At 41.3% G+C, this 12,431-nt stretch overlaps 1 pseudogene; it reads right to left on the bottom strand.

Annotated features, from left to right (window-relative positions):
• Nucleotides 1-433: 433 nt before the first annotated feature.
• LOC115116951 (GTPase Era, mitochondrial-like) lies at nt 434-12,224 on the bottom strand (annotated as a pseudogene).
• Nucleotides 12,225-12,431: the final 207 nt, after the last annotated feature.

Below are 12,431 nucleotides of genomic sequence, written 5' to 3' on the forward strand. Positions count from 1 at the left end.
CACCTCTCAATGTCATAGCTACAATAGTACACACATGGACGGATGCTGCTGGCGGTTGGAAGCTAGAGGGTGGCACTCAAACCGTTACCATTCCTGAGTTTTAGTAATGGTAAGGGTTCTAATGCTGCTTCTCAATGTCATCTGGAGTTGCATTAAAGGAAACTTAAAACTGGTGGACTGGTCTCATCTTCCTTGCAAGAAGTCGCATTTGATTACAACAAGTAGCGATACCAAGAGCCAAGGTTGTGTTTAAGAGCTGATTTTGATATTGTAAGATGTTTGTTGACTTGTGAAATAATGTTTAAAAATAAAAACCAAAGAATGACTATCAATATCTTGGTGTACATCTCACTCTGAATGTTAAATACTGTACCAAGGTTACCACCTCAATGCATTGACAGGCTACACATATGAAATTGTATGAAAGCATACATATTATTATTCTGTTTTTTATTTATCATTTCATATACCCCTTGCAGTGTACATCTTTTTAAAAGCAGTTGGTTTGTCTAATTGAAGATTACCTCTAGTATTCTGCACTAAACATACGGTTGTTAGGAGTGTAACTGCCAGTGTAATCAATGGAGAGCAGCTGTTTCTGTAGACAGAGAGAACTGAGACGGCCCTCTCTCTCCCCCCTCTTCTTCTCACAGTCTCACTCTCTCTCTTCATTGAGACACCCCAAACCTCCCTCTCTTTATCAGCTCTCTCTCTTTGGCCTTGCTTTAGGCCACAGGGCACACACTTGTTTTTCATCAAGATAGCCTGGATAGTGACAGCCCAGAGAGCAAACTTACAGGGAAGGGGGAGAAATGAACCAAATGACCATTATCTGACTGATTTTACCAGCAGGTTAGCGCTCCATTTTACCAGCAGGTTAGCGCTCCATTTTACCTGCAGGTTAGCGCTCCATTTTACCAGCAGGTTAGCGCTCCATTTTACCAGCAGGTTAGCGCTCCATTTTACCTGCAGGTTAGCGCTCTATTTTACCTGCAGGTTAGCGCTCCATTTTACCAGCAGGTTAGCACTCCATTTTACCAGCAGGTTAGCACTCCATTTTACCAGCAGGTTAGCACTCTATTTTACCAGCAGGTTAGCTCTCCATTTTACCTGCAGGTTAGCGCCCCATTTTACCTGCAGGTTAGCGCTCCATTTTACCAGCAGGTTAGCACTCTATTTTGCCAGCAGGTTAGCACTCTATTTTGCCAGCAGGTTAGCACTCTATTTTGCCAGCAGGTTAGCACTCTATTTTGCCAGCAGGTTAGCACTCTTTTTTACCTGCAGGTTAGCACTCTTTTTTACCAGCAGGTTAGCACTCTATTTTACCAGCAGGTTAGCACTCTATTTTACCAGCAGGTTAGCACTCTATTTTACCAGCAGGTTAGTGCTCTATTTTACTACCAGCAGGTTAGCACTCAATTTTGAATTCCATTAAAACAATTCAGTCCTCAGGGGTTTTGCTTTGAGAGAGAGAATAAGAAGGAAAGATAGAAAGAGAGCTAGCGAGGAAAAATATGAAATCAAGGCTTGAGGGGACAGCAATGCTATTGTCAGCTGACAGAAAGAGAGAAGAGTGAAAGGAGAGAGACAGGGGGTGGATAGCACAACAGGGACATTCGACAGACAGAACGTGACTGTGCTACTCCCAGTTCAATCATCACAGGGCCAGGTGAGGCAGAGGTCTACTTCCAAGGGGAAGGTTCTGGTAGCCTAAAATAAAACAAAAACCTTTTCACAGTTCTCCTCACCACACACACACCAAACTATATCCATTTAAATAACAGAGGTGAGAGGTAAAAATTATATTTACAAGATAATATGTTACAGAAGCTTCTGAAAGACAAACCTGTTGAAAATATACACAAGTCATCCTTTACTCAAGAGCAATGCTTATGCAAGAATACAGTATATGACCCTTGAGAGAAGTGACTGTAGAAAAGGCTGAGAACAAGTTCAAGGGGAGAGAGCTGTCACTCTGTGTTTCCAGTAACTCTCAATAGCTGACTCACGATGAGCACTCACAAGCTCTCAGCAGCACAGTTCAGCTGTAGGTCTGTCCACAGTCAAGCAATAGAAACCAGTCAGATCTTTCACTGAGTATAGTGTCCAAAGAAGCCGTAGAGTCCAACAATGTTAATTTCCAACACACTAGGCCACCATAATACTGTGTTTGCCGCAGATGATCACAATACTCTGTTTCCATAATCCTCTTCAATTCTTCACCTGACCAGCCTGGCCAATCACCATTTTCTGTCACCGGGAGAAATAAAAAAACAGAGAAAACGAAATACATTATATTAATATGAGCATGCATTTCAATATAATACCAATGTTTTAAGTTCACAAGAGGACCCCAGTTACTACAGCAGATAAGAAGAATTTATACTGTAATACTCACTCGGTCCGAACAACCAAATATACAGTAAATCAATGACTTTCAACTCTGTCATCATTCACTTAACTGAATGAAAACTACAGAGTAGTCTGGTGCAGGGATCAAGTTTACATCACTGAGCACTGCTGCACCACTGCAGATATAGACTAACATTCATCCAGTCTGTATGACATGAAAAAAGTATGGTTTAAAAAGGAGTATGCTCAAATATTTACAAGTTATTACAGGCTAAAGAACTCCAGGTATAGTGACTTGAAGCTAAAGAGTCTGAAAAAACAGTTCATCTACACATGTAATCATCAGTCAGAGGACACATAGCTGAGCAGCTTCATCTCTTAAACATTAGGGGGAAATGGTTGTGACAGGATACAGATCAGAGTTGGGGTCAATTCCATTTCAATTCAGTCAATTCAGGAAGCACATTGAAATTCCTATTCCAATTTCCCTTGTTGCTCGGAACTGAAATTTAAATGTTCAGTTTACTTCCTAACTGAATAGAAATGGAATTGACTCCAAACCTGACAGAGATGTCATGTAAAAGCAAGATGTAGAACCACTATGGGAATGTGATGTAAAGGGGGAGGGGAAGAAGTCAAAAACAGCCGGTTCAGATGAACTATCTGTCGACACATCGACAGGCCTGTGTGAAAGGCCACACACATAGAGCATGGAACCACTATCCGTCTGCGAGAAAGTTCCAGTTGCTTCTCTCCTTCTTGTCTTTATCTTCTTACACTGATGACTTCTCACATGTTCAGTAGTAACTGGGTAGTTAGGTTGGTGGGGGTGTCATTGACATGTTTCACAACAGGGGACATGTACAGCATCATCCGTAATTATTGGGACAGTGAAGTATTTTTTCTTCTTTTGGCTCTGTACTCCAAACAATGATTATGAAGTTAAAGGGCAGACTGTCATCTTTTATTTGAGTTTTTTTTTCATCCATATATTTTAATCCATACCGTATATAAATTACACCACTTTTTGAACAAAGTCCCCCCATTTTATGGGAGCAAATGTATTGGAACAAATTCACTTACAGTTGAAGTTGGAAGTTTACATACACTTAGGTTGGAGTCATTAAAACTAGTTTTTCAACCACTCTACAAATTTGTTGTTAACAAACTATAGTTTTAGCAAGTCGGTTAGGACATCTACTTCATACACATGTACAGGGGCGGCAGGGTAGCCTAGTGACAAGGTACAAATCTGTCGTTCTGCCCCTGAACAGGCAGTTAACCCACTGTTCCTAGGCCAGCATTGAAAATAAGAATTTGTTCTTAACTGACTTGCCTAGTAAAATTAAAAATTAAAGTAGTAAAAATGTCTGTATTTGTTTCCATATACATAGCACGCAATGACTCTATGCATTTGTTGGATGCATTTGCTCTTTGTTTTGGTTGTGTTTCAGATTAGTTTGTGCCCAATAGAAATGAATGGTAAATCATGTATTGTGTCATTTTGGAGTCACTTTTATTGTAAATAAATGTGGATGCTACCATGATTACGGATAATCCTGAATGAATTGTGAATAATGATGAGTGAGAAAGCACAAATATTGTACCCCCAAGACATGCTAACCTCTCACCATGACAATAACAGGGGATGTTAGCATTTTTGGGGGGGGGGGTTATGAAATTTGAGCATCTGTAACTTTCTCACTCATCATTATTCACCTAACTTTTTACTACTTTAATAAACATATATGTGAATTTTTCCCAATACTTTTGCTCCCCTAAAATCGGAGGACTATGTACAAAAAGTGCTGTAATTTCTAAATGGTTCACCCGATATGAATGAAAACACTTTAACCTTATAATCATTGTTTGAGTTCAAATCCAAAATGTTGAAGTATACAGATTATTATTTATTTTTTTAAATGCTTCACTGTCCCAATAATTACAGAGGGCACTGTATCTAAATCAACATTCAAAATAGTACTGAAAAATGCAACACACTTACCATGTGACTTTCTTTCTTCACATACAGTTTTACTGCTATATCCAGCTCTCCATTCCCCCTGTCGTGCCACAAGTCAATCGACTGCAATTGAGAGCAAAAAATAGTTTATATAAGTTCAATGGTAGTACTACTGTGAGTATTTCTCTATATGTGTGCAATGTTTATATCTGGCACATAATTCATCATATATTAGGGACTAAAGTGTAAATCATTGTGATTGGACACTGGACCTACAATACATCTCAAGCTGGGATAGGAGATAGCTCTTGACAGTTAAAATGGTTGACATGCACACGCACTACATCTGCATGTGGCTATATGAGTGCAGTGTATTGTCTGGCTGTGAAGTCTGCGTGGGTCCATAATGACAAGGCACCTGTGTCATTGTGTAGGGCACTTCATTGGGCAGATGCTCGAGAAGCTTCTCAAAATCAAATCAAATCAAATGTATTTGTCACATACACATGGTTAGCAGATGTTAATGCGAGTGTAGCGAAATGCTTGTGCTTCTAGTTCCGACAATGCAGTAATAACCAACGAGTAATCCAACCTAACAATTCCAAAACTACTACCTTATACACACAAGTGTAAAGGGATAAAGAATATGTACATAAAGATATATGAATGAGTGATGGTACAGAACGGCATAGGCAAGATGCAGTAGATGGTATCGAGTACAGTATATACAGTGGGGCAAAAAAGTATTTAGTCAGCCACCAATTGCGCAAGTTCTCCCACTTAAAAAGATGAGAGAGGCCTGTAATTTTCATCATAGGTACACTTCAACTATGACAGACAAAATGAGAAGAAAAAAATCCAGAAAATCACATCGTAGGATTTTTAATGAATTTATCTGCAAATTATGGTGGAAAATAAGTATTTGGTCACCTACAAACAAGCAAGATTTATGGCTCTCACAGGCCTGTAACTTCTTCTTTAAGAGGTTCCTCTGTCCTCCACTCGTTACCTGTATTAATGGCACCTGTTTGAACTTGTTATCAGTATAAAAGACACATGTCCACAACCTCAAACAGTCACACTCCAAACTCCACTATGGCCAAGACCAAAGAGCTGTCAAAGGACACCAGAAACAAAATTGTAGACCTGCACCAGGCTGGGAAGACTGAATCTGCAATAGGTAAGCAGCTTGGTTTGAAGAAATCAACCGTGGGAGCAATTATTGGGAAATGGAAGACATACAAGACCACTGATAATCTCCCTCGATCTGGGGCTCCACGCAAGATCTCACCCGTGGGGTCAAAATGATCACAAGAATGGTGAGCAAAAATCCCAGAACCACACGGGGGGACCTAGTGAATGACCTGCAGAGAGCTGGGACCAAAGTAACAAAGCCTACCATCAGTAACGCACTACACCGCCAGGGACTCGAATCCTGCAGTGCCAGACGTGTCCCCCTGCTTAAGCCAGTACATGTCCAGGCCCGTCTGAAGTTTGCTAGAGAGCATTTGGATGATCCAGAAGAAGATTGGGAGAATGTCATATGGTCAGATGAAACCAAAATATAACTTTTTGGTAAAAACTCAACTCGTTGTGTTTAGAGGACAAAGAATGCTTGCATCCAAAGAACACCATACCTACTGTGAAGCATGGGGTTGGAAACATCATGCTTTGGGGCTGTTTTTCTGCAAAGGGACCAGGACGACTGATCCGTGTAAAGGAAAGAATGAATGGGGCCATGTATCGTGAGATTTTGAGTGAAAACCTCCTTCCACCAGCAAGGGCATTGAAGATGAAACGTGGCTGGGTCTTTCAGCATGACAATGATCCCAAACACACCGCCCGGGCAACGAAGGAGTGGCTTCGTAAGAGGCATTTCAAGGTCCTGGAGTGGCCTAGCCAGTCTCCAGATCTCAACCCCATAGAAAATCTTTGGAGGGAGTTGAAAGTCCGTGTTGCCCAGCAACAGCCCCAAAACATCACTGCTCTAGAGGAGATCTGCATGGAGGAATGGGCCAAAATACCAGCAACAGTGTGTGAAGACCTTGTGAAGACTTACAGAAAACGTTTGACCTCTGTCATTGCCAACAAAGGGTATATAACAAAGTATTGAGATAAACTTTTGTTATTGACCAAATACTTATTTTCCACCATAATTTGCAAATAAATTCATTAAAAATCCTACAATGTGATTTTCTGGATTGTTTTTTCTCATTTTGTCTGTCATAGTTGAAGTGTACCTATGATGAAAATTACAGGCCTCTCTCATCTTTTTAAGTGGGAGAACTTGCACAATTGGTGGCTGACAAAATACTTTTTTGCCCCACTGTACATATGAGATGAGTAAACAAAGTGACATAGTTTAAAGTGGCTAGTGACACATGTATTACATAAAGATGCAGTAGATGATATAGAGTACAGTATATACATATACATATGAGATGAGTAATGTAGGGTATGTAAACATTATATTAAGTAGCATTGTTTAAAGTGGCTAGTGATATATTTTCCATCAATTTCCATTATTAAAGTGGCTGGAGTTGAGTCAGTGTGTTGGCAGCAGCCACTTAATGTTAGTGGTGGCTGTTTAACAGTCTGATGGCCTTGAGATAGAAGCTGTCTTTCAGTCTCTCTGTCCCTGCTTTGATGCACCTGTACTGACCTCGCATTCTGGATGATAGCGGGGTGAACAGGCAGTGGCTCGGGTGGTTGTTGTCCTTAATGATCTTTATAGCCTTCCTGTGACATCGGGTGGTATAGGTGTCCTGGAGGGCAGGTAGTGTTCTCTCTGACAGTGTTGGTGCAGACCTCCTCAGGAGTCAGTCAGAACGTCACTGTGGTATTGCCAAGAACCAGGCTTTGACCCTACTACTAGGTACCTCTGTTGGACAGACAGACATGATGTCAATAGCTATATTAGTTGTCACACATCAACATAGACGCAATTCCTTTCCATGGGTTTTAAAGACCTTTAATTATTCCACAATGAGTGTACTTGTCTACTTGGTATCAGATTTGCTTCTAGTCCGTATATGAGCATAAGCTACCATCACCTTCAGTGTCTCCACATCCTCTCTATCCACAGCAGAGAGCATGAAGACATCCTTTAAGTGGGCCCTGCCCTGTTGGGTCTTCAGAGCTCTCAGCTGCTCCTTACTCAGCCCTGACTGGGCCTCACTGCCCTCATGAGGAGCCACATCACCACCTGGCTCGCCCTCATCTCCAGACCCTGGTGTCCTGGTCTCCCTGTCTGTCCTCCTCTCAGCCCAGGGGGGGCTTGATCACACTGCGGACCTGCAGCTTCCGCCCATTCACCACTCCACATGTCAGATCTGCTGTAATCTCCAACAACCTGCTCTTGCTCTTCAGCGAGTCAACCTGTGCCATACACACAGTAGAGGGTTCATGTAACAATTCATATGTAGTAGACAGTTCCTAGTATATTACATGCTAATAATGCATTATATCATATGACAACCAGAATCTCACCTCAGTGCATATTTAAGATGAGGCCATGGAGAGAGGATGAGGTTTGCATGTGTCTGCTATATAAATAGAGAAGTACCTTATTGAGAACTAGGACTGCTGGGACATCTGGGTACTGGGTCAGGCATTTCAGGACCTCAAAGTCTAGCTTGTTGCAGGCCCACTTTGAGTGAAAACCTCCTTCCACCAGCAAGGGCATTGAAGATGAAACGTGGCTGGGTCTTTCAGCATGACAATGATCCCAAACACACCGCCCGGGCAACGAAGGAGTGGCTTCGTAAGAGGCATTTCAAGGTCCTGGAGTGGCCTAGCCAGTCTCCAGATCTCAACCCCATAGAAAATCTTTGGAGGGAGTTGAAAGTCTGTGTTGCCCAGCAACAGCCCCAAAACATCACTGCTCTAGAGGAGATCTGCATGGAGGAATGGGCCAAAATACCAGCAACAGTGTGTGAAAACCTTGTGAAGACTTACAGAAAACGTTTGACCTCTGTCATTGCCAACAAAGGGTATATAACAAAGTATTAAGATAAACTTTTGTTATTGACCAAATACTTATTTTCCACCATAATTTGCAAATAAATTCATTGAAAATCCCACAATGTGATTTTACATTTACATTTACATTTAAGTCATTTAGCAGACGCTCTTATCCAGAGCGACTTACAAATTTTCTGGATTGTCTTTTCTCATTTTGTCTGTCATAGTTGAAGTGTACCTATGATGAAAATTACAGGCCTCTCTCATCTTTTTAAGTGGGAGAACTTGCACAATTGGTGGCTGACTAAATACTTTTTTGCCCCACTGTAGATGTCCTAACCAACTTGCAAAAACTAGTTTGTTGGCCTCCCGGGTGGCGCAGTGGTTAAGGGTGCTGTACTGCAGCGCCAGCTGTGCCACCAGAGACTCTGGGTTCGTGCTCTGTCGTAACCGGCCGCGACCGGGAGGTCCGTGGGGCGACGCACAATTGGCCTAGCGTCGTCCGGGTTGGGGAGGGTTTGGCCGGTAGGGATATCTTTGTCTCATCGCACACCAGCGACTCCTGTGGGGGGCCGGGCGCAGTGCGCGCTAACCAAGGTCACTAACCAAGGTCACTACAAAATATCTCAAAAGTTACCTGTAAACTTTGCCAAAACATTTCAAACTACTTTTGTAATACAACTTTAGGTATTTTTAAAAGTTAATAATCGATCAAATTGTAGACGGGACTATCTGTGTTCAATACAGGAAGACAACAAACTAACGGTTCCTTTCTGGTCTTGCGCAACTATCAAACAGTACACATAACGTGACACTCATTCAAGATGGCCGTACTTCTTCATTACACAAAGTAATAACCTCAACCAATTTCTAAAGACTGGTGACATCCAGTGGAAGCGGTAAGAACTGCAAATAAGTCCCTTAGAAATCTAGTTTCCCAATGAAAACTCATTGAATAGACAGTGACCTCAAAACAAAACAAAAATCTGAATGGTTTGTCCTCTGGGTTTTGCCTGCTACATAAGTTCTGTTATACTCACAGACATGATTCAAACAGTTTTAGAAACTTCAGAGTGTTTTCTATCCAAATCTACTAATAATATGCATATGTTATATTATGGGGTTGAGTAGCAGGAAGTTGAAATTGGGCACGCTATTTATCCAAAAGTGAAAATGCTGCCCCCTATCCCGAAGAAGAGACTCCAACCTAAGTGTATGTAAACTTCCGATTTCAACCGTATAAGTGTGGTTATGTAATAAATGTACATTTATATTGGACAGATACTGTACATAATGTAACACAGCACTGATAAAATAATGAACAATTGCCAAATGTCTGCTATGCCTCTGAGAGGTGATTCTCACTTGTGTCATCTACTGTGAGAACACCGAGGGCACGGGACCGTGTGGTATGCACTTTCTTGGAAACAACAAACACCTATAAGAGATCATGTTCAAAGAAACTGGTGTTAATGGAAAATAAACTCCAGGCTGACTGATGCCATGATGTTTACAGCTTAAACTGAAGAAACTGGCCAGTACAATAAAGTGAACTACCTCTCTGCCAAGCAGTTGGTTGGACAGTGTGGACTTCCCAGAATTTGGGGAACCAATAATGGCCACTCTTAAAACATTTGATTTCTCTGGTTGATCTGGATCCTTCACCAGCCATGATATTTCCTTAGCTGAAACAAGAGTTTAGGGGTTGACATCAGAAATATGAGTAAAATATGAGGTACATAAAACAGATCTACAGAATTCAGGGACATAATAATATTCATACTATAGTCTGCACATTCAGTGCGCAGCATTTACATACAGAGCTACTGTACTACCATGCCCGGAGGTAACCCTCTTTTGTTTTCCGAGGCAGTAGCAGAAGTTGTGATTACCGCTGTCGGGCGGAACTGAGGCTGGATAGTGATAAAGACTGTCATCTGTCTCTGCCGCTTTGCCTTTCGCCAGTCTGCCCAAAAACGCATCCGATGTAATAAAACAGGCGGGGGTGAAGCGAAAACCCTGTCCATTATTGGTCCCTGGACAACGGGCAGCCCATCCTAAACCAAAGCAACAGAAAGAGACATCGAGAATATCATCATCACTGCGTATCCCTGCCAGGTAACTGATGCAACGGCTGTGCCTAGTTTACAATGTCGCAGGAATCAGATAGAAAAATATATTATAATTATAGCTAAATTAAATCTATGTAACCTGACATCAATGGAGTTATTTCCTCAACATGAAATAAATAGCTAGCTGGATAAGGCATGGCTGTCAAGAAAATCTCATTATTGCAGAACGATTCAATTTAATGTATTATTTCAGACAAAATAAAATATATGTCTGGTTGGTGGAAAGGCTATTACATTTATATGATCGCTTATTAATTTGAGATAAAGCTAAGCAGATAAGGTAGAAGATGACTGACCCGTTCGGAGAAACTGTGACACATTTAACAGTGGCGCAGATATGTTGAAAGCAACTCTCGGAAAATATACAGATTTTCGGAAAATCGAGATGCTCACACAGAAAGCCATTTTTGATATAAACTTATCTTGCCGAGTTATCGATGAAATTCCAACATATTTCGGTGACACAATCCGAAACGCAAGGTTACTTCATGGCATGATTGTTTACGTTCATATTGCACTTAGGGGGCGGCCATGACGGATAAACAAAAGAGTGGTTTTGTCTGTGGAAGAGGTTCTGCTTGGTTGTTGTGGCGAGCTATTGGCTTTACCGCCCCCTAGCGAACAAGAGGAGGAAACGCCATTGATCTTTATTGCTTGACTTCTGATGCCATCTCCTGTCAAATACTCTCTCAGTCTCAAACCCAATGGAACCACTGAATGTTGGATCACATTATAGAAAACCACATAATGTAGAAATATGCAATCAATAGCTGACACATCACAAACAATTTAAATCTGTCTTCAGTTTGAGAGGGATGTTAAAACTGTAAAGTGCTGCACCTGAGAAGGAGCAACTACCAGCTCTCTGCATTACATCCATGATAAATAATGTGTCTTCTAAGCCATTGCTATTGGCCATAATAGCAATCTCTTTGCTGCTTATCTCTGGCAAATTTATTTATTTTTTATTTAACCTTTATTTAACTAGGCAAGTCAGTAAAGAACCAATTCTTATTTACAATGACGGCCTACCAAAAGGCAAAATACCTCCTATAGGACAAAACACACATCACGACAAGAGAGACAACACAACACTACATAAAGAGAGACCTAAGACAACAACGTAGCAAGGCAGCAACATGACAACACAGCATGGTAGCAACACAACATGACAACAACACGGTAGCAAAACAACATGGTAGCAGCACTAAACATGGTACAAACATTGTTAATACTCAACTGAAAGTAAATTAACTTTTGTTGATGAAATAGGCCTATGGATCATCACACTGAGAAAAATGGCTTAATAATATACATGAAAAATAAGCAACAGACAAGTCTGCCATTACAGATTGTCAGTCCCCGTAGGCTATTTTACGTACCCCTTGGCGCTGACTTGTTTATCCCTGGGGGTACCCACATGCACCACAGTTTTGGATAACACTGCAGTCGAAACGCCCTGGGCTTTAGCAACATGTTATCCTGAGGAATACGCAGCAACGATGCCTAAATGTCCTTACTTACTCATTCACAACAAGAACTTGACAAAAATTGGATTTGATTATACATTATAAGTCTGCTCTAAGGTTAATTTAAGGATAAGGGAGTGCATATGTAGTTGATCGATTGATTTGTTCTATTTTATTATGTTGTTTTCAGTCTCCTTCCTCGCAAGTAAAGCAAGAGAGAGCAGATGTTTTCCTCATAGTCTATCAAATATGCCGTCTGCTTGTTAGTCTTCCAGGACTCCCTCAGGATGTAACAAACACCTCCACTGGGGAGGATGATGTAGGATATCAGGTAGCTCACAATCTGTCGTCATCCAACTCTAAAAGTTGTGCAGAAAAAGAGGGAGCAACAAAAACATAGCCTTTAGCAGACACTCACTGTGGAATAGACTTTCAGTGGAACTAGAAACTGAAGGATATTTCAGTATGTTGGAACTGAGCTCTCTCTCACGAGCTTTCAAAAGCTCACGCACGCACACACACACACACACACACACACACACACACACACAC

This window comes from Oncorhynchus nerka, unplaced genomic scaffold (assembly GCF_034236695.1).
Source record: "Oncorhynchus nerka isolate Pitt River unplaced genomic scaffold, Oner_Uvic_2.0 unplaced_scaffold_3___fragment_2___debris, whole genome shotgun sequence".
Classification (NCBI taxonomy): Eukaryota; Metazoa; Chordata; class Actinopteri; order Salmoniformes; family Salmonidae; genus Oncorhynchus; species Oncorhynchus nerka.